The sequence below is a fragment of the Chenopodium album genome, chromosome 27 (genome assembly GCF_948465745.1).
Source record: "Chenopodium album chromosome 27, dcCheAlbu1.1, whole genome shotgun sequence".
In the NCBI taxonomy this organism is placed as follows: Eukaryota; Viridiplantae; Streptophyta; class Magnoliopsida; order Caryophyllales; family Amaranthaceae; genus Chenopodium; species Chenopodium album.
In genome coordinates, this window is record NC_137860.1 from 17,348,526 (window position 1) to 17,358,059 (window position 9,534).

The 9,534-nt window shown below is 37.8% G+C and overlaps 1 non-coding gene across 1 annotated transcript; it reads right to left on the reverse strand.

The window, feature by feature from the left end:
• Positions 1-6,652: 6,652 nt before the first annotated feature.
• LOC145621676 (small nucleolar RNA R71) lies at positions 6,653-6,758 on the reverse strand. The gene has a single exon (XR_014108492.1). It is a non-coding gene; the product is annotated as a small nucleolar RNA R71 (small nucleolar RNA).
• Between the last annotated feature and the right edge of the window lie 2,776 nt (positions 6,759-9,534).

Genomic DNA, 9,534 nt, shown 5'->3' on the forward strand with positions numbered 1-9,534 from the left:
TTATGAGAAAACACGTTCCAATTTCTATATGCAATGCTTCCTTTAATCCCATGACAGATTCCATGAGCTTGCTTTGAAATCTAGTATTATTTAGGTTTTTAAAACCCTTAGACTATTCCATAGTCACTTCCAAAATCCTATTTTGGGAAGGCAGTTTTGGTATCTATTTTTCCATATTTCATACGTGCAATCTTGCTAGATCAAGCACAAAAAGACTTAAGTATTCCGATTAGTGAATAGGCTTTTATTAAAATCAACTACGTGAATTTAATTGTATCCTTTTCATCCAATCTAGGTATGTATGCATATACATTTTCGCATTTGTTAGTTTTCTCCTTGAAAACTTATTTGCAATCGATGGGTCTTTCACCTTTCGTGCAAATTAATCAAGTTTCAAACATGATTTTCAAACATGGGGTCTGTTTTGGATTTTCATGGCCTCTAACCATTGTTCGGAATTTGGATTTGTCGTAGCTATCTTACAATACGCTATTCCTTTACTATCTAATAGTAAATAGTGTGCTTGTAAGTTTTAGGTTTATTTCTAACTTGATAGAAATTTATAGGATTCAATCCAAGCCTTTGGTGAATTCTATACCTATACGGGGCAATTGCATTAACCACTGAGTTTTAAGGCCCTTCCAAAGCCCTTTTATTATGTTGACCTTACTCCAACAATTCTGATGTTTTGTGAGTAACGAATTCTCTTTTAAGGCACTTGTAAAGTCCGTTTGAGTATTCTTGATCAAGCATTCTCATGAAATCCTTTTAAGGTCTTCTGAGATTCTCAGTTCTAGTTTGTTGCTAAGCTCGATGGTCATCGAGTTCATTTTCCTCCCACTTGTCATTTTGGAAACGTGTTACTTTCCATAAAGACACCACTTAGAGCAACAAACATTATGTTCTCAATTAGGTTGTGGAGGTGATGCCCGAATTCTCACTTGAATGCTTACAAAGAGACATGTATATTGTCTTTGGGTAAACGTTCGTTGTGAAATAAACAGTTAGCTCCCACATAAGCTATCTTAGTCTTTATTGAGCCATTCAGCTCCCACTGAGCCACCAAGCTATCACTAAGCCGGTAAACTCCCATTGAGCCACCTAGCTCCCACTAAGCCACTGAACTCCCACTAAGACTAAGAGCCTTAGACATATACTTTGAAAAGACTTTTAGAAGTTATTTCAATCCATAACTGAATATGGCGTCCTTTTTTAGCTTTGACATTTCGTTTAGTGTAACACTAGTAGAAAAATGCAAATGCCCACCGGTTCAAAACCCCCCTATGCCACCGGTTTTGAACCGGTGGGCATTTGAGGGGTGGCAATACTACCTTGAAAAGCCACCGGTTCAAAACCGGTGGCAAAAATAAGTATTGGCACCGGTTAACCGGTGGCAATAATAATTATTGCCACCGGTTAACCGGTGGCAAAAACCCAGTCCCGCTTTTTTTAAAGGGGTTTTTGGCACCAGTTTTGTTCAAAACCGGTGGCAAAAAAGGCCTAAAAAAATTTGGTATAATCTTTAAGAACTTTATAGGAAAGGTTGTGAACCATCATCGTTCGAGTCATTTTCAAATGACATCGAGGTCTCCGTGAGGACACACTATGTTCTTTGTGGAATTATTTATGAAAATGTCCATTCACAAATTTGAGATGGTCACGCTTGGCTTAAGCAAACATCGCTCGATCTAATCTAGACATTTTGATATCTTGCCAAGTTGATTCTGTACATCCCTGGACTCTTGAGCTAATCAAGTCAAGTTTGTTCACAATTGATGAATATAGCCATATCCTTTCAAATTCCTTGTGAAACAATGAAGTAATTGAATCCTCTTTAGCTTTCGGAGACAATTATCTATACCAAGAACAATAGCTCTCTGCATTGTCAGTATCAACAAGTAAGACTTGATTGTCTTAGAACGATTTCGAATCGAGCAACTATCAAGAGCCTATCTAATAGAGCCTTGAGTACGTTTTTGTCGATGTGATATATATTGCTAAAGATGTTCGGAACGCAAATCAAGTCCATGACTTGTACTTAGTGAGTTTATCATGTTAGGGAAATGTTTGTTTATAATCAAGCATTCTTGACTCAACGCTTGGATAACCATGCCAGTCAAATAAATTTACAACTATTTCTCTTTTACTTTGAATGTGAGTCTTTCCGTTTGTGAACGGATCATTTGCTGATTATGGAACATAATAACCATTACTTGTTCCAGCCTTTAGTTTAAAGGTCTTTAAACAAAGCATACGACCTTACAACTGATGTAGCTCTTCTTGCTTCATTCTAAGCTTGTAAGTCGATAACTTAGCTTAACTTCAATAGTTTGAGGTCACTTTCAAAGTGGAACACTCAAGCAGTATCCGATACTTGTAAAGATAATGAATTACTAAGTTAACTACAATAACATGAACTCAAGGGTTTAAATGGAATCTAATTCCTTTTCTTCGTTTCTTCTTTCCTATATTTTTCATCATACAATATCTCATAATCTTACTTTAAGAATCATTTCTTTAAGTTCCTTTGACTTTTATACTTTGTTAGGCATAATCAAGCACCTAGTGCGCCGTAAAACAAAGTTCTATCTTTTCTTTTAATTCACACTTGAATTACGACATCAATGAGTCCTACTCATTTATGTATGAGGCGAAAAGATATGTTGGTTGTCAAATATTGACAATTTGAGTTTGCAACTCAATACTTCATGTTTTATCAAAACTACCTGGTATTTTGAATACATGATGTCCAACCATCCTTTCGGACTCTGTTAAAAGTCATTTATGATAATAGTATTTTAGAAATGTTTTTCCTCTCTTTGAGAACTATTCTCAAGGATTTCCTTTACCAATCATGGAAACAACATTATTTAATTTAGAGTACTATAAATATAAGTGCAAAGTATAACCATTTATCAAGAATATATTAAGTTTGAAATTTAAGAGCATTCATGCAAACTTCAATCTTATTAAATGTCTTATTTACGCTTAATATTGTCCCTATTTGGCAAAAATAAGGCGATTACAAGATCCAAAGAAACAATGAGTGGTTAAGCATGCTTTGGCTTGTCTTAATACTCAATATTCTAAGGTAAGAAACTCATTGCTAATGGCCCCAAGCCACTCTTGGTTGGATAATCGTTGCCTCTAATGCGTCATGACGATATATCTCTTTTGCCACGACATGTATGGATTTCATCACTCATATCGTTGAGTTCAACCAAAATCTACATGCACACCCAGTGTGCCTTACCTCCTTGGAAAAGAGATGGTACCTCGCTTTGGCGTAGCCCACCATCACCCTCTTCCGGGTAGTAAGTGTCGTTTTCGAAAGGCAAGTTTTACTCAATATTATTAGGTACCTAGGATTTCTATGTTGGTTGATTTAAGTGAACTTAACTAATCATCACAACATTTGAAAGCCTGCGCATGCATCTAATCATATGATTCACATATATAAGCATAAAATATAAAGCGAAAATACTAGATGCATATTGGCAACTAGCAGCATGACCCCTTGAAATCTTCAAGTCTTCAAAAGGTCTTCACTTGCAATTTCAAGTCTTCGTCTTCCAAGAAACTCCGTCTTCAAGACTTAACCAAAATATGCAAATACTAGTATCTACGATTAGGACTAATCTAAATATTAAGGTACAAAAATACTCAATGGTGTGTAGACCGTATTTAGATTTACAAAAATACATCACGGCACGTAGTCCGTATTTTCTATCCTAATCGGGTCCCACTAGTTGCCATTTCATAAAACATGTGAGAGAATATACATTCCATTCTCCATTCACTATATGTGAATGGCCCATGCATTTTACAACGATAAACAAGTAACAATGCATTAAACAAACGCGCGCACTAGTAACTAATCTAGGTGGTTAATCCGATTAAAACGCCTAATTAAAACTAGTCAAAGTTGTTTGACCGATTATGTAATTGACGTAATTAATATTGAAGCTTCCACTAAATTCCGCATCCATCTTAATTAATCCAACTAATTAAGTCGGTAGAAACCAAACTTGTCAAAATAAATATTTGCCAATGCCGCTCAAAACCGAGGCCTAGCCTCCAAAGTTTTAATTAAAATGAACAAATTAATTAAAATAAAACGGCAAAAATTTCTAAAATGGCATTGCCTTAAAACCCTGGGCTAAAGTGCCAAGTGTTGAGTTGTGCATATTGTGCTCCATGCACGTAGCACACCCACACGCACTCCCCGCAACACCAAGCATTACAGCTCACACGCTTGCCGATAAATCCATGCACTCAAATATGCTCGCATACCTCACGCACATGGCCGCACGCAACCCTTGAGCAGCCCCTTTGGCAGCCACATGCGGGCTGTTATGCAACCCAGCTAGCCAAGGGAGGCTTTGTGATGAGTGACATTTATGGCACTCATTTGGTTCCTTTTTGGATGATTTTTATTTCTTTTTTATCTCTCTTTTCTTTAGTTTTCCTTAGTTTTATTCTTGTTTTCTTCTTTTTATGCTGTTTTGTAGTTAGTTTCTCTATTTCATGCTTTTTCTAGTTTACTTGTTATTTTTCTCTTTTACTTGTTTTTTATCATTTGTTTGTAGGTGGTAATTGATTGTCCAAGAATTCCCGAGCTTCCTCTCTTTGAGCTTTCATTGTTTTCATGCCTAAAGAAGGTGCAAGAAGCTCCAAGTCAAAGGTGGATCCAAGGGGCAAGCTTCAAGGCTTTGTTTATGCCTTCCTCATGGCATATACTCTTCAAGAAATTCAAGAAAGTTTCTGCCTTTGTCCTCCATCATCATCATCTAGGATGTGTGCACCGCTTGAGCTAGGACGAAGAGAAGAAGGGGGAAAGACCCAGCCAGGTGCGGGCGCACCAAGGGAGTGTGCGGCCGCACACCAGGTGCGTGCGGGCGCACCAGTCTGGGTGTGTCCCGTGCGCACCATTCTCTCTCCTCCGAGCGCCCGCACTTACGAGGGTCTATTTTTGGGCGTCATTACCGACCTCCTCTTTGTATATATAGTTATTTCTACCTATTTTTAGAAAGAAGTTTTAGATTGAATTTGATAGTTAGTTTTGGGGAGAATTTTAGAGAGAGAAACTCATGATTTTTGGTGATTGCTCAAGGATTCCTCATTGTATTTGATCTTTAGATCAAAGTTTTGTAAGGATTTTCTTCTTGATTTCAATACAAGTTTGATTTTAGTTGATTTCATTTGTTTTCCATGTTATTGATGATTTATTTGGTTATTGATTGAATTTTGATTGATTTTGATTGATTGTTGGTTTAATCTTTGATTTCAATTATGTTGATGATGAAATTGATGATTGTTGTAGTTTTGATCTTAATTCCTATGGCTAGTGAGTAGTTTCCTAGCTAGGGAAATGGTGAAGCATGTGTGAATAATGGATTAGTGTAATTTGGGGATAATTGATAGAGTTGATGATATGATTAAATTTGGTTGATATTTCATGTGCATGTGTGTGATTAATTGAGGTTTGGCCATCTTTGATTAATACACTAGATTGCATTGTAAGCTTTCTATGATACGGACCATTGATTAGTAAGCTTGCAATTTCACGATTGAGGTGCTTTGTGACGTTCCCTAGGTAGTGTTTAGTGTAGTTGACGCTAGTTAGACCTCTAGGTGAACCATCTTAGTATGCTCTTTTGGATACATGATGATATTCCTTCATATCAATTGACTTAGTCGGTTTGACCTCCCAAATTACCGTTTCCATTACAATTACATGTGGATCCATTGCCCTAGTGTCTTTAGATTGATTTCATATAAGCTTTTGCATCGCCTAGTTTAGCCTTAGTTTCTACCATAAACCCCTACTTGACTTCGAAATAGCTTGATTTAGGCATCGTGCATTTGACCTCCATTCCCTTGGGTTCGACCTTGACTTACCACTACGCTAAATAGGGGTTTGTTAAGTTACAAATTTTGTTTGATAAGGTGGGGTGGTAGCCCAACGACCTACCGTTCTCCTTCCCATCAAAATGGCGCCGTTGCCGGGGAATGGTGCTTTGAGTGCATGTTGTTTTTGAGTCTATTTCATTTCATTTGCAAAATACAAAAAGATTTTACACTTTAGGCTACACTTGTAGCCGTGCTACTTATATTTTCTTTGAGTTTTGTATGCATAGGTCCCGAGATCGCTCATTTGTTCCCTTTGATCCGGAGATTGAAAGAACTCTCTCAAGGAGGAGAGTAGCAAACAAGACCTTGGATTATAGTTCCTCAAGCGAAGAAGAGATTGAACAAGAGCAAGTCATGGGAGAACAACCAAGAGTTGCCTTGAAAGAATTGGGAGTACCCGGTGCATATAGGTTCGAGAGCGGCATAGCTCCACCTACTACACCGGCAAACGACTTTGAAATTCGGCCGACAATGATCACCCTAATAGAGAGGAGACAATATAGTGGGGCAAAGAACGAGAGCCCATTGAACCATCTTAAGGAGTTTGAAAAATATTGTAACACGATCAAGGTTAATGGAGTGTCTCAAGAATTCATCCGCCTTAAGTTGTTCCCTTTCTCTCTCTTAGGAATGTCTTTGGAATGGCTAGAAAAAGAGGTGAAGCCCAATTCATTGAGAACATAGGATGATGTTACTAAAGCTTTCTTGTCCCGTTTCTATCCTCAAAAGAAAACGGCGGAGGCAAGAGCTTTAATTCAAGGATTCAAGCAAAAGCCAAATGAGAGTCTTTATGAGGCATGGGAGAGATTCAAGGAGTACCAAAGAGAGTGTCCTCACCACGGAATTCCAACATATCAATTGATCCAAATCTTCTACGGTGGTTTGAGTCCTCAAGGCAAGGCATGCCTTGGTAGAGGGGCCGGATGTCCAATCATGAACAAAACCGAAGAAGAAGTTGTGGACATAATAGAGGATGTGGTGACTTATTATAGAGATTGGCAAGATGGGGAAAGAGATTCTTCAAGTAAGCAATCTTCGTTGTATTCGGTGGACCATCTCAATGCCATCAACAATCTTTCCTCTCAAATGACAAACTTGGGAAAGGAGATGACGGTGATCAAGGCCAAGTTGGAGAGTGTTTCTTCCTCTTCCCAAGCTCCAAGTCTTCCCTCCCAAATTAAGGGGAGAGGTACTTCTTCTAACTCTCAAACTCCTTCTACTTCACATAATATGCCTATGGGATGTTTGTTTTGTGATGTATGTGGATCATATGACCATGATTCTATCAATTGCAACAATGAATGTGTTGATGAATTTGACAACAATGAGTGTGAACATGTTAATTTTGTGTCAAACAACAATGTTCAAAGGTTTGATAATCAAAGAGGCCAATGGAATAGGAATTACCAAAACCAAGGCAATTTTGACAACTATAATCATAATGGTGGTTATAGGAACCAAGGGAATCAAGGTTCTCGTGGTAACCATAACCAAGGTTATAGTGGCCAAAATCAAAGCCAAAATTATGGTAATCAAAACCAAAATTATGGTAATCAAAACCAAGGTTATGTAAATCATAACCAAGGTAATGGTAACCATAATCATGGTGGTGGTAACCATAATCAAGGTTATAGTTCAAATCAAAATAGGGGTAATTGGAACAATCAAGGAAGGGGAAATTTCCAAAACAACGCTCAAAGAGGTCCCCCACCCGGTTTTGTTCCAAAGACTCAAGGTGAAAATTCCTATTCACAACCTTCTTTTCCTAAGACTACTTTGGAGGAGTTGATTGATAATCAAACCAAGATCATTAACACCTATATGGCGGTTAGTGATAAGAAATTCAATGAGATGAAGACCCACAATAAGATGCTTGAGACTCAAATTACCCAATTAGCAAGCACTATTAAGGATTTTGCTAGTCCTTCATCTTTGCCTTCCCAAGGTGTTGAACCAAAGAAACCCGTGTACTCTATTGCCACAAGTGGTGGAAATGATTTTGATGAGGGAGTTTCTTGTTCAAAAGAGGGAAGAGATGAGAGTGGTGCTAAGGAGAATGAAGTGGAGAGGGTTGAGTCCAAGGAAATTTATTGTGAGGTTGAGAAAAAAGAAGAGTGTGTTGTTGAAAAGATGAGTGAGGTAGAGAGATTTCCCGATCTACCATATCCCCAAAAATATTTGAGATTCAAAATGGATGAGCAATTTGGGAAGTTCCTTGAAGTTCTTAAGGATGTTCATGATTCTACACCCTCTACCGAGCCAATTCCCGACATGCCTAAGTACTCCAAGTTCCTTAAGGAGATACTAGAGGAGAAGGAAGATTTTGATGAGGGTAGTTCGGTGGAAGGAGGGAAGTGTTTTAGTGCTCTTATCCATGGTGAGCTTCCGGAGAAGATGGAAGATCCGGGGAATTTTTCAATCCCTTGTCAAATTAAGAAAATGGTTTTTTAGAATGCTTTGTGTGATCTAGGGGCTAGTGTGAGTATTATGCCCTTTTCGGTTTTCAAAAGGCTTGATCTAGGTGAGCTTCAACTATCTAATATAACACTTCAATTGGCCGATCGCTCTATTAAGCTTCCTAAGGGAAGAATTGATGATGTTCCTTTAAGGATTGGAGAGTTTGTCTTTCCCGTGGATTTTGTTGTTTTGGAGATTGAGGAGGATGAACATATTCCAATCATTTTAGGGAGGCCTTTCTTAGCCACCTCGGGAGCTTTAATAGATGTGAAGGGAGGTCAAATCACTTTGAGATATGGAAAATTGGAAGAGAGTTTTAAGTTGAAGCCAATGCATGAGTCCTTATCTTGTGTGCAAGATATAGCATGTGCTAGTCTTTCTCGTTCCATTGATGGTATGTGCATGATTGATTCTTCTACTAACGATGTTTTTGAGATTGTTGATGATGTTTGTGCAAGTCTTAATGATGTTAGTGAAAAAGAATTTGTAATTCAAAAGCCAAGGGATGAGAAAGAAATTGAGTTTCCAAATTGGTTCAAGCTTAATTCTCAAGATGAAGAGAAAGCTTCCATGATTAAAGATGTTCAAGTCAAGCCGAAGAAAAAGGCCCGTGACTCGAAGAAAGCAAGGAAAAGAAAGAAGTTGAGAAAGGAAAAAGAAGAATTTGAAAAGAATTTTGTGAAGGTTTCATTAAGCAACGATGAGAAGTTGCTCAAAATTGAAGAAGATTTTGCTCTATCAACTACCTTGAAGAAGGTGGTGTTCTTTGATCCTCCATGATTAGGAGGAAGGGTCGAGCTTAGGACCTTAAGCAAGCGCTTCCCGGGAGGCAACCCGGAGTTTCTAACCTTTCTCTTTGATTTTTGAATTTTCTTATTTTTGTTTCTTTTATTACTTTGTCTTTTCTTTCACTTTTCTACTTGATTGGATTTTTAGGATGTCCTTTTGCGGGATTGGAATTCAACAAGTATGCATGATGAATAGAAGGTGTTCATGGCACAAATCACATTTTGTTCGATTCTAATTGAAATTTGAGGTAAAAGGGTAAGAATTTTAGAGAGGTAAGATAGGAAATTCATGTTTTGAAAGTTGGAGGAAATTGATACTTAGTGAATTTTTGTGGTGAGCACATGAATTTTCAACTTTGAGGGCTTTGAAAATGAT